At 44.8% G+C, this 20,433-nt stretch overlaps 1 pseudogene; it reads left to right on the top strand.

Annotated features, from left to right (window-relative positions):
- Positions 1-1,426, top strand: LOC132573340 (ETS domain-containing protein Elk-4-like; annotated as a pseudogene).
- Positions 1,427-20,433: the final 19,007 nt, after the last annotated feature.

Here is a 20,433-nt window from a genome sequence, read left to right as displayed (position 1 = left end):
ATGGATAGTGCCATCACTTTGTGGCAGTTCCTTTTGCAACTCCTCCAAGAGCCTCAAAACAATGAAATCATCTGCTGGACCTTCAATTATAAAGAATTCTGCAAGCAGAAGAGGTAGCCCACCTCTGGGGGATTAATAAGAACAAGCCTGTCATGGGTGCTGGGGACCCTGCAGAAGAAGCTGAGCCTGCAGAAGAAACTGTGCCCCTGCCACCTGCACCAGTGCCCCTGCCTCCTGCTGGAGAAGATCCAAGCCCCCCTGCCTCGCCCTCTCGGGTGGCTCGTGTGCGTGACCGCCTTCGTCAGGACCTCAGGGATCGGAGGAGGGCGGCACGCTCACGAGCAAGACGCTCCCTGAGCCCTGAGTTTTGAAAGGATTCTGGCCCTTCTGGAGTGAGGATGCTTGAGTCTCAGCAGGATCCTGGCTGCCTCTCTGAGCCAGCAATTAGCCCAAATGGGCAACAGCCAGCAGAGGGCTATATAGCTGTGGGCTTTGGGAGGAGGCTTTGTGGAAGCAACTAGTCACTTACCTGACGTTCTAGCATCCACTTCGGCTTTTGACTTTGGCTTCTGGACCCCCTGACTTCGGCTTCTGAACCTCTGACCTGCGATACCTGGACTGTGATTCGGTTTTGGCGCCTTGGACCCTCTTTGCTCACCAGATACAGACCTTGGACTGCCCCTGGACTTTGCCTGACCTGGCCTCAGCCCGTGACAAAGCCTAGCATGGATTATGATAAACTCAGTCAGGATCTCAGATACTATTATGTGAAGAAGATCATCAAAAAAGTTAATGGTCAGACGTTTCTTTACAAATTGTCTTATCCAGAGATTCTGAACATGGATCCATTAGCACAATAAAGATTCTGTTGTTTGTTTTTTAAAAATGGATCCTTTAACAGTTGGCAAGACTGAGGGTGATGTTGAGCTGCAGGCTGGCTTGGTAGATGCCATTAATGCTACAAAGGACACAGAGAACTGTGGGAAGGAGAAGCCTCAGTCCTGTGCAAAGTCCTCCAGGTACAATGATTATACCCACTGAGGTCTATATTCATCATTTACTTTGAACTCCCTGAACTACTCCTCCTGTGTAAAACTCTTTAAGCCAATCAAGATAGAGAACCCCACAAAGAAACTGGCAGACAAAAAAACCTCCTTTGGAACCAACACTCTCAGCCATAAAATTTGTGACTGTGTCCTCCCAAAAGCCTTTGGTCTCTCACATTGCTTCTACTACTCAACTGGCTTCTAACACATCAGCAGCTTCTCCCCTTCCTTCAGGTTCAGATTAAACTCTCCAAGCTTTGGAGTCTTCAGTGAAGCCCAAAATGACTCTAGCTGAAACTTCAGCACCCTTGACAAGCTTAACTACCAACTTCACTCCTACGTCACTTGCATCCTCCATTTCTCCAACTCTGTAGGCTCCCACTAGGCAGCACCAGCCTGAGGACATGTGGCACCCCAGGCAGGCTCCCTGCCCGCTGCCCTCCCCCATCACCGCCCCCCTGCTGCTGCCCTCCCTCCCTTCGCGGCACTGCAAGGCAATGCAGTGCTCCGTCCCCCCCCCCATCAAGCTGTGCCACGCTGAGGCTGGTCCTTACCAGTGTTGATGCGGCTGGCATGGCATTTAATCCTTTGAAGAGCCTGTGGAAGGAGACTTCGCCCCCCCCCTCCTTCCCAGAACCAGAAGTGAGGGGGAGCAACATCTCCTCCGTGGGCTCTTCAAAGGATTAGATGCTGTATCAGCTGCATCAAAGCTGGTAAGGTCCAGCCTCGGTGTGCTCCTCTGATTGTGCTGGGGGGGGGGGCAAATAAAGCATGAGGGAGGGGTGGGCAGTGCTGGTGGCAGGGGGGAGGCAGGGTACTGGGAGGGGGAAGCCCAATTCGGCAGCTCCACCTCCCAATGCCTTAGGCAACTGCCTAGTTTGCCTAGTGAGAGAGTTGGCCCTACCACTAGGTCACCTTTGCCACTTTTGAGTTCAAATTCTGTTCTGATTATCAACACAGAGATAGAATCAGTGCCTTGCCAGCAGCTGAAACATTCTTAGATTCAAGCTCTGGAGTTCAAAAAACAAAGTGCATCAGTGCTAGAGAAAGAGTTGTGTCATAGCCAAAATCGAAAGCCCAAAGGACTGGAAATAGCTCCCACTCTGATCATTACTGGTAGTGACCCAAGTCCAGTGGGGATATTGAGCCCTTCCCTCCCAACTGTTTTTCTTACACCAGACTTTTTCCCCACAAACACCTACTTTACTGACCCCAAGCCCCTTGCTGTTCAGTATCTGTTTCTGGAGCACACTCAGCCTAGTTTCTCCCTTCAGTCCAGCAAGATTGCAAGGTGCTAACACCCTTTTCCAGTTTCCATCAGTGTTGAACCCTCATGGACCATTTACTGCAGGGGTCCTCAAACTACGGCCCGCGGGCCAGATGCGGCCCGCTGAGGACATTTATGCGGCCCGCCGGGTTATGGCAAAATCAGACCGGAAGTGACATTCGACCTAAACTCGCGTTAGCAACGCAAACTTCCGGCACTGGGCTGAGGCGGCGGAGACAGAGTGTGAGGTGATACCGAGGTGAGGTGAGTTCCCGGGCCGGGGTGTGTGGTGTGGGGAAGGGAGAGAGATGCCGAAGATGGAGAACTGACGGCCCGCGGCCTTGTACAGTAACGGCAGTCCGGCCCTCCAACAGTCTGAGGGACAGTGAACTGGCCCCCTATTTAAAAAGTTTGAGGACCCCTGATTTACTGTGTCAGGAATGGATAGGCCCTCTACCTCTGGGCCTTTCTCCCCAGACTTACAGAAGACATAGTATGGGCTTCTGGGGAAAAGGACAGATTGGGAATCAAGAGAAGAGATTTCAAAAGAAGCAAGAAATTTCATCAAAGTGATGCAGTCATTTTTAAGGAGTGCGCTCTGTTCCACGGAGACTGAGCTGATTTGATTTCTGCCATTAAATAAATAAAATAAAATAAAGACATGTATAATTAATATGTAGAATATAACTGATTATACTGTAATCTATTGAGATACTCACAATATGTTCAACAAACACAAGCAGTTGTCATATAATTTGGGAACGCGTGAAGGACCCACTTGGTGTTTCTGCTACCCTCCCCTTCACTAGCAAAAACCTGCCACTAAGATATAAGAGTTTTAAATTTAGACTTCCCTGAAGATTCCGGAAGCCTCTAACATGAACAACTCACTTTATTCATATCCAATACTACAGCCAAAGAATTCCATCCAATAAAATTTTACTCGGTATAACTATCTGGGGAGAAGTGAAAATCTCTCTCTGGAGAGTTAAGACCCCATCTGCTTGGTTTTGGCACACATTTGATGGCCAATAAACTGCAGAAAAATGGGATTCAAAATGAAGAAAAACTAACACAGCTTGTTAAGCATGGGAAGAAATGATATGGCAGCTATTTGCCACTGTTTGATTAGAGTAAGAGCTACAATGACTTTCTAAGGAGATGTCAATCTGTCACCATTGAGTTTCCCTTCTATTTGTTGTGGGTTGTTATGAGCATGAAAAGAACTTATTTAAAGTTTTCTTTTTAATAAAGCTATAAGCATTAGCAGTAAGGCATACTGAAATCAACAGAGCTTTCTTCTGAATACACACAGCTAGGACTGAATGGAGCCAATCTATCCAAACTTAAGCAGTTCAAGCTATTATTGATTTCAAGAGGAGAATAAGTTAAACTGATGAATTTTACTTCATTTCTGCTAATATATAGATTATAATGCACCCACTCTACAGGAAATTCCTTCACCAAACTATCATCAGACTCCTGTCAGTGAAAAAAGCAGGCAAAGCAAAGAAAACCCTGAAGTAACATCTCCTCCTTTTTCAAACCATTGATGAAATCTCCTGGAAATTTTTCTAAAGGTTAGGAGTACTACATGACCTACCCTGACTTATTGTTGTTCAGAAGCTTCCTTCCTGGCCTGGCTACTTTCCTTGTAGTTCCTTCTGCAACTGGGTGATAATGCACAGCTTGATACTCTTTGGACTCCAGGTTCACGATCTATTCAGACACCACAAAATAGCACACCAGGCCCGTAGCTACGAGGGAGTCTGTGGGGGAAGAGCCCCCTGAATGCTAGACAGGGCCCCTAACCAACCTCCAGTGCCTCGGCTGCATCCTTCTCCATTCTGCCATCATCATACACGGTTGCTTCTGCTTGCTTAGGGGCCAGAAGAATTCTCTGACCCCTCAGCAAACAGAAACAACAGAGCACTTTGGAGCCCAGGACTGAGCTCCAAAGTTAAGCTCCACCTTGCTTCTGTTTGCTTAGGGGCTGGAAGAAATCTCTGACCCGTCAGCAAGCAGAAACAATGGAGCATTTTCAGCACCCAGGACTGAAAGTTAAGCTCCCTGTTGCTTCTGCTTGCTTAGAGGCTGGAAGAAATCTCTGACCCCTCAGCAAGCAGAAACAACAGAGCACTTTGGAGCCCAGGACTGAAAGTTAAGCTCCACCTTGCTTCTGCTTACTTATGGGCTGGAAGAAATCTCTGACCCCTCAGCAAGCAGAAACAACAGAGCACTTTGGAGCCCAGGACTGAAAGTTAAGCTCCACCTTGCTTCTGCTTACTTAGGGGCTGGAAGAAATCTCTGACCCCTCAGCAAGCAGAAACAACGGAGCACTTTCAGTGCCCAGGACTGAAAGTTAAGCTCTCTGTTGCTTCTGCTTGCTTAGGGGCTGAAAGAAATCTCTGACCCCCCCCCCCCCAGCAAGCAGAAACAACGGGGCACTTTCAGCGCCCAGGACTTAAAGTTAAGCTCCACGTTGGGCTGACGTTGGGCTAGAGGGCGCCTGCAAGAAGAGGCCGTTCTGGCCCTCAGGTAGGGCAGCGGGGGTAGAGGGCGGATGGCTCCATTGCAGATAGGGCAGTGTAGGGTAGGCTGATGCACACAAGTGGAGGTTCTAGCTGCAGTCCAGGGCTGGGGATCAGTGGAGAGATGATGTTCGCCTGCAGGGGTTTTTTGGCCTGGTCTCGCTGGCTACCCGAGCGAGGGTGGGAGCTGCGCTTGGGCAGCCTTGGCTCACCATCCAGCAGGAAGAAATCCGAATTGGAGGTCTTGTAGCCCCAGAAGTCAGTTGCGACTTGGTGGTGCCTTCCACCACCACCCCTTGTCCTGCCAGGCTTGCGGGCAGGAGACTGTGTGGCCCGTATCTGAACCTCTGAGTGGCTCCCCACCAGAGCTGCTGGAAGAGGGGTGGAAAGGTATCACCTTGGGGCAGCTGTGGGGAGGGGGGAGGCTGTATGGCAGCGAGCTGGCAGCTTTCCTCCTCAACGGTGGTAGGAGAGAAGGCTATAGAGATTGGGGCCACTATGTGCCCCCTGAAAAAAATCCGGGCCCTCCAATTCTTCAAATCCTGGCTATGGGGCTGTAGCACACTCTGCTTCAGAGGGTTAGGTGAAGCTCTCCCACACAATGTAGAAGCAGGCTGGATCCCTGATGATCAATGGTCAAATTAATTATGATGGCAAAAGCTGATGTTTTGCTTCAAAGTCTCTTTCTCTGCACAGAGTGAATGTCCCACCCCTCTCCAGATAATTCACCAGAGTTATTAAAACTATTTTTACCTTTTAACTACACCCTAACACTTCAAACAACATTCATCACTGCAAGCAGGTAAACTGATGAACACAAGCACAGGTCACTTTAAACAGGGTTTGGGCAGATTGTGGAGGAGAGGTCCATCAATGGACTTGGTGACTGAAGGGCAAACTTCTGTGCCAGGACTGCCAATAACCTGGAGAAAAACATGTTCTGCACCTTTAACAGAGGCTTAATGTTTGGAAATGGGGAGCTGAACTTTTTCATGGCATGGAACATCACTTTGTAAGAAACATGCCATTAAGCCTCTGTTAAAGGGACAGGACATGTTTTCTGTTGCCAACCACAGGAAGGTCTAGGTCTCTGTGCCCTATTTGTTGCTCCTTCAAGACAAATGCTTTGGCTGCTGTGTGAAAATAAGATGCTGGACTAGATGATTTGCTGGTCTGATCCAGCAGGACTCTTTATATGTTCTTACCAGTTAAAGTCTACCACCACTTTCTCAGGCTAACCGTCAACTTCTATTATCTGTTTGTGGCTGCCACATACCTCTCATCACCTTCAATTACTCTGAATTTCTTTTCTGACTTCACTCTTGGTTCTTTTTGAACCTGGTTTACTATAGCCAGGGGTCATTTCATAGAAAAAGAGGTGCCGGAGCTCAACTCATTTGCATAACTCATTTGCATATGCCACACAACAGAAGGTGTACTAAATTATATTCACTCAGCTTAAAATGCTCCTTGAATTATAATTGTCATAATAAAACCTTACTCCCATCATATTTTTGAAATTACTTTCTCCTCTGTGGGCACAGTGGCATGATGAAGATTTCCATCTGTCTGCTTTATATGTTTTGGGTATTTTCCTCCTTTTTTGTGGGAGGAAATATTAGAAAGTTTGTCAAATCTTAGAATTCAGCATAATTCTCACAGGGGGTTTGAACAACAGAGCCCAGAAGCAAGTTTTTTTTTTGGGGGGGGGGGGGGAGAAAGAAAGATTACAATAAAATTTAGATATTCTGGAGCTCTGCTCTTGTGAGCTCCTGCCCAAAATGAGGCCTTACTATATCTATATCTACTAGCTCTATCTGCTAATGGACGGCCGGCCCGACTCCGCCCCGGGGAATCTGGATCGGGCTTTACAGGCTGTAGCGACGTGGCTCAGGTTGAGTGGGCTGAAGTTGAATCCAGCGAAGACAGAGGTCCTTTGCGTGGATCGCGGCGCTCTAGGAGGGGAAATAGCTCTCCCAACCTTCGACGGCGCGCTATTGAAACCCGCGCGCCAGGTAAAGAGTTTGGGCATTTTACTGGAGCCTTCATTGTCAATGGAGGCCCAGATAGCAGCCACTGCCAAGTCAGCATTCTTCCATCTGAAGCGGGCAAGGCAGTTGGCCCCCTTCCTGGAGCGTCGCGACCTCGCAACAGTGATCCATGCAACGGTCACCTCAAGACTGGACTACTGTAATGCCCTCTACTTGGGGCTACCTCTGTGCCGGACTCGGAAGCTGCAGCTGGTGCAGAACGCGTCGGCCAGGCTATTATTGGGGCTCCCAAAATGGGAGCACATACGGCCGGGACTGCGCGAACTGCACTGGCTGCCAATTACCTACCGAGTCCAGTACAAAGTGTTGGTTATTACCTTTAAAGCCCTATATGGCCGAGGACCAGCCTACCTAAGGGACCGTCTCTCCCCATATGAACCCCAGAGGGCACTGAGGTCGATGGGCAAAAATAAATTGACTATCCCTGGGCCGAGAGAGGTCAAACTTCAAAATATCAGAACTCGGGCCTTCTCAGCCGCGGCTCCTGTACTGTGGAATCAGCTCCCGGAGGAAGTGCGGGCCCTGCGGAACCTTGACCAGTTCCGCGGGGCCTGCAAGACCGCTCTTTTTAGGCAAGCCTATGCTGATATCTGCTGAGTTGCTAAGAATAAGGAGCCGCCATCTACTATACGATTATGGAACCATCTAAACTGGCAGAACCAGCGCCAAACAAGTTTACTGCTGCCAGATTTATTCTATGTAATGAATTATGTATTTTAAATATTTTAACTTAATTAACTGGTTTTTATGTTTAATTTCTTTAATTGTTAAAATTTTAAAGCTTTATCCTTTGTTAAATATGTGAAATGTTGTTAGCCGCCCTGAGCCGCCTAGGCGGGGAGGGCGGGATATAAATGTAAATATATATAAATATAAATAAATAAATCTATTTCACTGTCTCTCCCAAAATGAGGCCATACTATAGCTATCTCACTGTCTCTCCCAACTCAGCCAAAATTCTCCCAGGCGCAAACACCACATGAAAACAAGCAAACAGAGGGGGTTTTATACATCTTTTAATTCCATAGACTAATTGACCTTTATTGACTTTGCTTGGCTCGCAGAGATCCAGAGTGATGAACATATGAACATATGAAGCTGACTTCTACTGAATCAGACCCTCGGTCCATCAAACACTGAGCCACCGTCCCTCCCCTTAGATATTAGAGTGTCATGCTAGGATTTAGAAGACTTAGGTTCAAACGTCCACTTTGCCAGGAAGCTTGCTGGAAGACCCTGGACAGGTCAATCTTTTTGAGCCTAATTTATCTCATAGGTTGGTTGTGATAATAAAATGGAATAATGGGAAATGATGTGTTGAACCGCTTAGGAAGGAAACCAGAGTATAAATATCTAAATAAATAAAATCAACCATTATTCACAATACTTGATTCACAGAGTTTCTTTTGTAATTTCCTTTCTTGTAAAAACTAGCTGATTTAAAGAACCACATCTCCAACGTATCTGCCAAGTTGCTATTCACTTCAGATGTTCCTAGTGTATTGTTTGGTCTGCAGAGTAAACTGGTACTTTTTTTTCATGTAAACTGTTTACATCTTGGGTTTTTTTAAAAAAATAATTCAGAGGGTGGGCAATGCAAGATTCTATAAAATAGAGGACATTGCCAAATGACAGATTTTGAAGTGACACATATGAAATCATTTCAAAATGAAAGACGCTAGGATTCCAGGTAGCCATTTTCTGTCAGATTGAACCAACTGAATTAAAACCAACAGATTGAACCAACTGAATTATAAATGTCAGTCTTTTTTTCCTTCATGGATCTTAAGCAACTAGTAATGCTGGCCTCATTACATATTTCTCTATCATGATGGTGCTGAATCAGCTGTAGACAATTTAGAAGCAGAAGGTCCCAGGTTCAATCCCCGGCACCTCCAAAAAAGGGTCCAGGCAAATAGGTGTGAAAAATCTCAGCTTGAGACCCTGGAGAGCCGCTGCCAGTCTGAGAAGACAATACTGACTTTGATGGACCAAGGGTCTGATTCAGTATAAGGCAGCTTCACATGTTCATATGTTCATATGATGCTATCCTTGAACAATAGAGGTGCACAGTGCATGGCAGATGAAATTGTGGTATTGTGGCAGGATTTCTTTTGGGCTGGGCCTCTTTATGAAATTGGCTACAAGAGCTCTTATGAAAGTGACAACAAAAGTTCTAAGCTCTTCAGCACCTTAAGCATCCATATTGCTCTCAGCCAACAGCTTCACCTGAGAATCTAGGTCAGTGTGTGAAAGTTGAATGCTGTCTCAGGACAGGAATCTCCTTATATGGTATGGGAAGGAAGGCAGGAACTGCTATCTGGATCTGTAGGTACTGGAATTCATAATATTAGATGAAATAGAGATAAGTGATAAAATTTTCCAGGGAAAGCCTTTTAAAGCCCCAGGTTTTTAAGCAGAAGCTGTTGGCTTAGATAGAGACAAGGGTCTCTATGCTGGTCAAGCCATGGAAGGGGGCTGAACTGCACTACAGAACAGGAGACTGTCTCTATGCTGGTCATGCCTTTCTAAATGGGACTTGGGACTTAGACTCTAACTGGGAAAATGTAGACTAATAGGGTGAAGTCCCTCTTGGGACTTAGATTTTTCATTATGCTTTCTGTTTTACTGTAGAACTATGCGTTATGCTTGACTATCTTCTGTAACTGTGAAACTGTTTTCAAAAATGTACTAACTGTTATCTCAGCTGCCTTGCTTTTCCATTCATATGTTTTAAGCCTTCTGTATAGAGTATAACAAGTGTAATAAAAGCTTATTCATTCGTCTGTATGAATTTCTGAAAACTACAGGTTGTTTGGGTTAGTGAGGGTACAAGATGTACAAAAATAATTTCCGGTAACAGGTGTGAAGAACACTTTGTTTCTTATAGGAAAGATTTTGGGTTTCAAGCCTCCTTAGTATGTCTGTTCCTTCATCTTCTGAGTTTTGGAAGAGGCTGTGGTAAGCACTTTGCACATACTCAGAGGTACTTTTCTGGGCTCTGTTTTATGCTAGTAAAATGCTGTGATGAAAGTAGAACTTCCAGACTGACAATACATAGACCTATATTTCTTTTAAATCCACCAATATGGCTAGTGAAATCAGTAAGAAGGAAATATGTGACCACTGCTGCAAAACGATGGAGGAAGGAACTCTATTGGTCACAAGACATTTGTTCAATAAGAATCAACCCTTAACCTATGAAGACCTTCCTTGTCCTATCCCTTCAAATTGCTTGTGCTTAGGTTTGCCAAACAGGGCACCAGAAGTATTATTTTGCCAGCATGGCCAGTAAGAGAGGATACTCATTCACATTTGCTGCCTCTGAGCGCTGACTGTTGGGTATCACATTCTGACTGCTGAGCATCAGGAGGCACTGTAGACCAGGAAGTCTATGTCAGCAATAAGCCACTACTCAGCTATTGAGTTTCCACCCGCACACAAATGCTGATAATTGCACAGTGCCCTACTCACCAGTCCGTGGTGGTGACCAAGCTCACCAATTTAATGCCAGCCCATAACATCCTTCCCCTTAGAGCCAAATTACATTATACTTTTTTTGGCAAGTTGAATCCAGGTTCCCAGACTCAACTTGCTTTTGCTGCAGCCACACAGCAGCTGCAGGGAATGTCATTTTAAAACTCTGTGGAAGCCTCATTTGGCTTAGAATTGTGATAAAGGAAAAGTATGGGCTCCTGCTTCCTCCCACACACACCATTTTCCAAAGCCAAAACAGTCTTGGCAGGGAATTATTGGCATAAGTTTGGAACAGTCAGAGAACCCAGACCCAGCCTGCCAAAAAAAACATTGTATAGTTGACCCTGAATCACTGCAAAGTGGTGACAACTGAATATTACTATGCCACTTTGTTTTTTGTTTTTTTAAGGCAGAAAGAATGTTGCACGTACAGCATATAAAGAAAGAATTGCTCTATATTCTGAAAGGCTGTGAATTAGAGTTGCAAATAGAATCTTAAATTTCCACATTGTTAATTCATCCCCACTTTACATAAAAAGACAAAGAACTAGAAAGAACTAGCCTTGACCCAAATGGTACTAAAATTCTTTTTTTCCCCACCGTGAGTCAGATTACTCCCCTTAGTCTTGGATACACAGGTTCTCCTTTCTCCCTGAATGATATGCAAATGACCTTTGTTCAATTATACTCCCTGCAGAATATCTTTATTGTTTTATGTACAAAAAAGTGCTAAAATTTACTTCTCTCAGCTCTGCAGTAGGTAGCTTAGAATCTAAACAAAATTGTGCATTCATTTCTCCTATGCATGTCCATAAATTCTTACAATAATGAAAGCTTCTAAGTTAGTTAAATATATTTAAAGCACCCTCTTTTCCTATATTCCTTCCTGTTTATTTATTTTTCTTCACCCCAGGAGCAAACATGCATTTAATTTCTTTTCTTTTATTAAGCTCTTTCCACTTGTATATCATACCAGCCAAGTCTAGTTTTTATTTTATTTTTATTTATTTGTTGCTGCCAGACTGGAAAAGCTACTCCACTATTGCTTTCGTCTTTCTCATTTGTATAAAGCTAGATAGGTGCTACATTATCCAAAAGGCAGACAAGACTTATCTGTCACTTGCAGAACTCTCTAATGTATGTGTCAAGTCTCTCAAGAATGCTGTCTTAGTGATAGAAATATAATGGGTCAGAATATGGATGGGTAGGTATTAAATTAAATGCCAACTCTGACCTTTAGAGGTCAAAAACGCAAAGGCTGGGGATGACAGATGCATTTTTGGAAGTTTTTCAGATATTTGCCAATGTGCGACAGGAGCTGCTTTATAGCTGAATGAGCTCAGAGTAAAGTCATCCAGCTCAATGTGTTCTCATGAATTGTCTGTGCTCATGGGAAGCATGCAGGATCCTTCTTCACTGGAAGACCCACAACCACCAGACTCCCCCCCCCCCCTTTGCTTACTTATATGGAAGCTTTGAAACATAATGTGTTGGAACCTTACATTATAGCTGCAAGAATTCAGTAGACAGGATACTGAAGGACTAGTAAGAGAACAAATGTTAAAGAAGGGAAACAAGAAATTACTAGACAACATACCTATGTCCAAATTAACAAATTATATTCTAGCTCAAGAAAGAAGACAAAAAGTAAATGTTTTGACAGTTCTAAATTACCATTTATTTGAATAATAATCAAAGGACCAATTTACATATATTTAAGCTACTCTTGTTTTTATACCAACATCCATAATGAACTCCTGAGACATCAACAGATCCGTTAAATGAGGATTTATTAATGGCTGGTCTACATAGAGTTAAACTCTTCCCCTAACATAGGGTGCTGCCAAACATACAGCCAACTCAGGACCTAGGGTTTGGGCATGGTTGGATTCCAACCTTGATTGGTGCTTCCACTAGTTTTTTTGCCCCAACCTCCCATAAAACAGTGGCAAGATGTGCTAAGCCTCATCATCCCCCCGCCATATGCCACTCAAGCAACTATGGGCTTGGTTGATGCTGCTCAATACAGTACTGCCAGCTCCAGGTTGGAAAATTAATGGAAATTATGGTGTGGAGCCTGGAGAGGGTGGGGTTTGGGAAGGAGAGAACTCAACTGAGTATAATGCTATAGAGCAGGGGTGGCCAACGGTAGCTCTCCAGATGTTTTTTGCCTACAACTCCCATCACCGCCAGCCATTGGCCATGTTGGCTGGGGCTGATGGGAGTTGTAGGCAAAAAACATGTAGGCCACCCCTGCTATAGAGTCTACCTTCTAAAGTAGACATTTTCTCCAGAGGAACTGTCTGCTTTAGTAAATGAGTTGTAATACTTGGCGATCCCCAGGCCCCACTTGGAAGTTGGCAAGCCAAGCTCAGTAATAAAGGCATTCTCTTCCAAGCTCCCCTGATATCAGTAATGAGCTAGTTTGTGACAACCCTTTATCTTTAGATGTCTCAGGGTGTTCATCAATTGGCCTGCCTATATTATAGTAACAAGAAAAAAAAATGGGGGACATTAGGGGAATCAGCTTTCTCCTCCCTCATGTGGCCTCTTCTTGTATCCATCTCACCCATTTACCCTAAATAGACAACACTTAACACTATTCACCAAACCTGGTAGCTTTTCCCATCCAGTACTTGCAGGGTCATCAAGCATCATTAGCACCTATAGTCCAACTCAGGAAAAACCCATCAAGCTTCCCCTAAATAGTAGTCTATCTCTGAATAAGCCATCAAGTTATTGTTTTGGGAGCAGACATATCAGTATAGCCCCAGAAAATTTTTTGCCCTATATCAAGTGTGTGTGTTTGTGTGTGTACACGACTGGTGCCAGGCTTCCTGCACCCTAGACTGGGAGGGTGGGGCTGCCGCCTCCCTCCAGGCAATTTAAATCACATGGAAGGGCCCAGCTGATCAGCAGGACCTTTCACTGGCATGGGGAAAACTGGCAGAAGCAGCCAGGCTGGCCTCCACCTCCATTTAAAGAGCCGCCAACCAGCTAGTTGGCAGGGTCTTTAAATTGTATGGGAAGGTATGTGGCTCTTCCCACCACTCTTCCCATGAAATTGAATTGCTGATGGGAGTGGGGGCGGTGCTTGAAGGACTCCCCACCCCCACTGGCAATCTGAATTACAGGGGAAGAATGGCAAAAGCAGTGGGTTAGCGGAGTCTTTAAATCATGCAGGGAGGCTGCGGCTGCTTCTGCAGGTCCTCCTGCATAATTTGAATCACTGGTGGGGGCAGGTCTCAAGCTCCTGCCCCTGTCAGCAATCCAAATTGTGTTGAAGACGTGACAAAAGCAGCTGCACACACACACACCCCGCATGATTTAAAAAGAGGATGAGGCTACCCAGCTGCTTCTGCCAGTGCTCCCCACATCAGTGAAAGGTCCGACCAATCAGCTGATCAATGGGGACCTTTCACTGGTGCAGGGAAGGCAAGGGCTGCTCCTGGGGTCCTTCCACATGATTTAAATTGCCCAGGAGAGAGGGGGCACCCAATTCAGTGCCCCACAGGGCTGCCATCCTAGGCAACCACCTAAGGTTGCTTAAGGGGCACACCAGCCCTGTGTTTGTGTGTGTTTTGCTAGTACCGATATCATGCACCCCCACTTTGTTTTGCAGCTGCTTCCATGGATGTCCATGAGACCTGGTAATTATAACCCTTTCCCTCTCAACTATTCCCATTCCTCCCTGTTTTTCTCTTAGCTATCCTATGTGTTTAAGTGTGTATGTGTGTATCTTTTGCCCTTTAATTTCTCTTTTAATAAAAAGCCTTTCTGGTTGAACATCTGCCTGGTTTATTTGAGAGTTTTCTTAAAGGGGAAAAATCCTGGTATACATTTGTAGGAATCTCAGTTACCTACCTCTCGCTCTGTCTCCTTAAGCTAATCCCCCCAATTAAATAGGAGATTGACTCTTTAGGTAACAACATATATACCCATTCTCTTCTATTTTTGTTTGTTTATGCCTTTAAAACATTCGTATGCCACCTTTTCAGATAATTGCTTGAGGTGGCTTGAGGTAACACAAGATAAAACTATAAAAACATAAATTCATAAGAAATCATAGCCATTAAAAATTCAGCTAAGAAAAAAAAATCCAGAAACATGAAACATTTGGCAGCCTGGTTTGGTTCCCATTCTTTTATACCAGTGTATAAACTTGAGTCTTACTTGCACACAGGGAGTCTCCAGGATGGCAATGAGTAACCAAGGTTATCTTCATTTATGAACAAGATGGGTAATAAAGCAGCACTGATTGCCCCTCCTAGTAACATTTCCAATAACAAGAGAAAATATCCTGTTATGAGATCACCATTGTATTAATGATATGCTATCCCCATCAAAAATTAATATTAATTAGAAATGTTCCATCATAGAAATAAATTCACCAAAGGCAGAGATTGCTTGTCTTCAGGCTAAATGTGTCAAAATATCAAAAAGGTCAATTCTAGAGACTTTCCTTAGAACATAAGAACCAATACAGTGTTTGATCTTAATAGTGCCTTTTCTCTTTCTGCTAATTAGAATAATATTCATTTCAACTTACATTTTAAATCTTCATCTTTCTTTGGAGGAAGAGCCTCACTTCAGTCTATCAGCATACTTTTTAAAATTATGCAGCCTGTTTAAAAGCTGAGCTAATTAGGATTTGTGTTAGACAAGAGAACCAAGACATGCCAGTGTATTCTATCCAAAGGAGCTGTGTCATTTTTGTGATGAGATCATTTTTCAGCTGCAATTGGTCATGCACATACAAATGTGGTAAATAGGAAATTAGTAAACATTTAAGACATGCTATGCAGCTAAAAATATTGTGAAAGAAATTTAGAATTTTGAAAAGAAGTTAGGAAAAGCAAAACCCACAAATGAAAAAAAATGGTTATAACTCTCAAACTATCACTTTTCTTTAACCAGTGAAGTGAATAAGAACAGCATAAATGCAAATATTACATACTTGTGTGTGTGATATTGCCAATGTGGCATAGTGGTTAAGGTACTGGACTAGGTAAATCCAAGTTCAGATCTTCCCTATGGTAGGAAGCTTACTGGGTGACTTTGGGTCACTCCCTTAATCTAACCTACCTCACAAGGTTATTGTGAAGACAAAGTGAAAGCTAAGAGGCATGTAAACCATCCTGAGCTCCTGCAGTAGACAGACATTTTATCATCTAAATGAGGATTTTGTAAGAGCAGGGATTTCAATCTCATATAAATCAATACAGCTTCCACTTCAGCACATTTATTTAATTTTGAAACATTCATAGTCCAATACTCTGAAGAGTCTTGATCACATTCATATATAACTTCTAGGATTGCCAGGTCCAATTCAAGAAATATCTGGGGAATTTGGGGGTGGAGCCAGGAAACTTTGGTGGTGGAGCCAGGAGCAAGGTTGTGACAAGCATAACTGAACTCCAAAGGGAGTTTAGCCATTACATTTAAAGGGACTGCACACCTTTTAAATGCCTTCCCTCCATTTGGAAATAATGAAGGATAGGGGCAACTTATTTTGGGCTCATAGAATTGAACCCCCAGTCCAATCTTTTTGAAACTCAGAAGGTATTTTGAGGAGAGGCCCTGGATGCTATGCTGTAAATTTGGTGCTTCTACCTCAAAAAAAACAACCCTCTGAGCCCCAGATACCCATAGATCAATTCTCCATTATACCCTATCGGAAGCAGTCTCCATAGGGAATAATGAAGTGCCCAGACATTTTCATCCCCACCCCTCACAATCTGATGACCCTGAAGTGGGGGGGGGCTCCAAACCAGAGGATCCCCTTGTTGATGCGCCTGTGGTTAGTGAGGGTGGTTTTAGTGACGCAAAGAATGAAGGCTTGCACACAGCAGTGTTAAAACCACTATATACAATTTATTTACACCCCCACTCTCCAATCCGACAGAATGCTCCGCTGCTCTCCACCACACATATCCCACACACAGTAAAGTGTCTTTGTACATTTATACCTCAGGTCCAGCAAGGTAACCAATCAGCTTCCTGCTGAGTCATGTTGACATTGCTCAGGCTGATGCAATCTGGCAACCAGCCACCTTCTGTCACTTAGATGATCTACCTGGCAGTTCAGTTTCACTTTCCCAGCATGTGCTAGAAACTGTCAAGGCTTTTGCATATAACTGACACCCCTCCTCAGGTTCTTAGCACATTGCTGCAACATATCTTAATATTACATATTACATTTCTTTGTTTAATACATTTGTAGCAGCTAGCACTGTCTTTGGAGCTACACATTCTTTACATTTTACACTCTCAGTCTGCTGACACATAGAGCCCATTATTCAGTTACTTTATTGAAGCCTCATTTTTTCAGGCTTTTAGCTTATGACTCTTCCTCCTCTGTGGAAGAGGTACCATAGAGTAGGTCCAGTACACTCGGATAACACCTGGGCTCCTCGTTAGACAGATAACCTTCATTACCAAGATAATGTATGTCATTGTCATAGCCATACCGTTTAGGTGGTACTCCCTTATTCTCCCTGGCAGATACTCTGACCTCCGGCGTTTCACATTTTACAGCCTCTGAGCTTCCCTGCTTCACACTGTCTGAACTGCCAGCACTTTCTTCTCTCTGTTGCAGTGAGGGAGCTTCTCTGTTTACATCTGTTCTCTGCCCCTCCTCACTCTCTAGAAATAGCTGCAGTTCAACTCTTTTAGGCATTTCATTTGCATGGATATCTGACCAGTTCTCATCTTCACAGAACGAAGCTGCTCGACTCAGCCTTATCATATTATTTCCATCTACAAACCTATATGATTTCATGCCATTTTGATAGCCCACAAATAACAGCTTTCTGGCTCTGGCTCCACCTTTCCTCCTTTTGTCCAGAGGAATATTCACCCATGCCTTAGACCCAAAGATCCTAAGGTAGTCTAGGTTTGGCTTTTTGCCATACAGAACTCTATATGGTATATCATCCAGAGCTTGTGTCCACAGTCTATTAGAAATAAAACAAGCTGTTTTTAATGCTTCTCCCCAATATGCTAACTTCAGTGCACTGTCTGCCAGTAAAGCGTGGCACATGGTTTGGAGGAGGCCCCCTTTGCGTTTGGCCACCCCATTCTCCACTGGAGAGGAGACGTTGGCAACCCTGTGATTAATGCCTTCCTGTCTTAAATAGTTGGCAAAGCTTTGACTCATAAATTCACCCCCATATCAGACTGGAGAGCTGCTATTTTGCAGTTTAACTGCCTTTGAACTCTCTTTGCCCAGTACTGAAAAGTTGGAAAGACATCACTCTTTTGTTTAATTGCGTACACCCACGCAAAATGGCTGTAGTCATCCACTATGACTAATGCATATCTATTTTTTGATACACTGGGTGCATACGGCCCCACAACGTCTGCGTGTACTAATGGAGTGGTCTTACTGACACCTGGTCACTCTTCTTAGCTACTGGGAAAGCTTTGGATTTTGACTCTTTACATATATTGCAATCCAGGAAAATGTCACATTTGTCAACCTTAGCCCCTTGCAATATAGCCAGTGTCTTATTGATTGTATTGTAGCTAGCGTGGCCCAGATGTCTGTGTAAACGGTGAATGCACCTACTGTGGGGTTGCTTATTCCACACTGCCTGTGCCTTCCCCACCACCTGGTCTAGCTCATACACATTTTCTTTTAACACACCCTTAGCCAAACAGTTTACCTTTTCTCAGTATCTCACAGCCCTTTGCATCAAAAGATACTGTGAAGCCTGCTGCTGCTAGCACTGAGATGCTTAACAGGCTCGTCTCTAAAGCTGGCACACAGAGCACATTATTAAAGGTGTAATTAAGTCCTGGAAAATGCACCGTGCCTTGGCAAAGCACATCAGCCACCCAGCCATCAGCCAAGCTTACAGTTTTTTGACTGGCCGGTCTGGTGTCCTGCAACTGCTCCTCTTTGCAGCAAAACATCTGCGTTGCTCCAGAGTCTATAATTCACGGCACACTCTGTAGCCCTGAGCCAGTTCTCACCAGAGTTGCCTGCTGTGTCCTTGAAGACGGCTGCCGGCCTCTCTTCTGCTGCTGAGGGCAACTCCTACGCAGGTGCCCGGTCTGATTGCAGATATAGCACCGCTTCTTCTTTACTTGTAAAGCTCTCTCCTCCGGCTCTGCCTGCCAGCTGGAAACACCTCTCACAGGCTTCTGCTTCTCCTTGCGGTCGCGGTCAGCCTGCTCCTTGCATTCCAGCTGCCTCTGCTCTTCAGCCGGGAGTTTCCCAGTTACATACGACAAAGTCAGTTTAGTTGAGTCCTCAAATGCTATTACAAGCATGTCAAACCTCTCATGAAGAGAGCTGAGGATTAAATAGACTTTGTCTTCATCAGCCACAGCCTTCCCCCGCTGCTCTAACTCCTGGAAACACACAGACATACCGTCGAGGTGGTCCCTCACTGACTCCCCGGCTAACATTCGTTTCTTGTACAGCCTCCAAGTTAGAGATATCAGCGAGCTTGCTGATTTCTGGACATACACGGCCTTGAGGGTTTCCCAAGCCTCCTTTGCTTTCTGGTGCCCTCGAACATGCACCAGCTGGTCATCTGAGACACTCGAGATGATTGTGGCTAGAGCCTTCTGGTCCTGAACAGTCTCTGCTGGCATGGGATCATCGGGAGGAGCTGACACACAGTCTCATAGCTCCTCTCGCTTCAGGAAATGCTCCAGCCTTAACGACCAGGTATTATAGTTGGTGGTAATCAATTTATCCACCAGCACGGTAGCTGCTGCTGTAGCCATCCTGCTCAGCCTCTGACATTCAGCCACTGCTGGTCTCACCTCCAAGACGGCTTCTGAAGCACCTCAGTGTCCTTCTTCACCACCTCTCTCAGAACTTACAGGTGCAGCGGAAGCGTGCCGAGCCCATAACCCTGTTGATGCGCCTGTGGTTAGTGAGGGTGGTTTTAGTGATGCAAAGAATGAAGGCTTGCACACAGCAGTGTTAAAACCACTATATACAATTTATTTACACCTCCACTCTCTAATCCGACAGAATGCTCCGCTGCTCTCCACCACACATATCCCACACACAGTAAAGTGTCTTTGTACATTTATACCTCAGGTCCAGCCAGGTAACCAATCAGCTTCCTGCTGAGTCATGCTGACATTGCTCAGGCTGATGCAATCTGGCAACCAGCCACCTTCTGTCACTTAGATGATCTACCTGGCAGTTCAGTTTCACTTTCCCAGCATGTGCTAGAAACTTTCAAGGCTTTTGCATATAACTGACACCCCTGCCCCCACCTGGGGATTGGCAACCCTAATAAATTCCCTAAGGATTTCTCTTCTTGGTTCAGTTTTGGAACAAAATCTTCTTTAATGCTAGCTGTATATCTGCTCCCAAACTGAAACTTGCTGTCTTAGAATACACCACACTGTTAGAACCAAACTAGATGTTATTTTTTCCATGACTTTGTCATGGGACTTGCAGACACACTGCAGCTGCAAGTCCTTGTGGCAACTGATTTGTAAAAAGCACAGGTGGACCCAATCCTAATCAGGATAGTGAGGTTGGAGAAGGAATTATCCCCTCTCCCCCATCCTGCTACATTTTTGGTAGCCAAAATGACCAGGGGCTTCAGGCACAGGCTTATCTACCCTAATGGGAGGCTGATCATGCACTCAGTGCTTGTATTTGCAGCCCCCCCCCAATGGAGTGAATAAGACTTGCCCCACAGCCCTCAGGTTGTTTCAGCTGCCCAAAATGGCATGGAGCCCTTCCTCCCCTTGTGCTATTGTTCTGATCAGAATTGAGCCCACTGTGCTTTTTACACATGGGGTTGAATTGCCATGGGAACTTGCAGCTAGGGTTGTGCACCAGGGGGAAAAAAATCAGGTTTGGTTTTGTTTTTAATCTGGATTTCAGAGTGTGTAAACCAGTATTCTGGTTTATTTGGATCCAAAATACTGGTCTGATATCCAAATTCAGCTCACCCACCCCAAATTCTGATCTCATTCAGGATCATTATTTTCTATGGATAAAATCCCTGGGGTGCTGGGGGTTTTGTGTTTTTTTTAAGCAAATGATACCAAAATTGCAGGGGAGCTAGTGCTGCCTGTTC

The sequence above is a fragment of the Heteronotia binoei genome, chromosome 6 (assembly GCF_032191835.1).
Source record: "Heteronotia binoei isolate CCM8104 ecotype False Entrance Well chromosome 6, APGP_CSIRO_Hbin_v1, whole genome shotgun sequence".
NCBI lineage: Eukaryota > Metazoa > Chordata > Lepidosauria > Squamata > Gekkonidae > Heteronotia > Heteronotia binoei.
The sequence above is the reverse complement of the archived record's forward strand: the minus strand, read 5'-3'. Positions and strand labels throughout refer to the sequence as shown.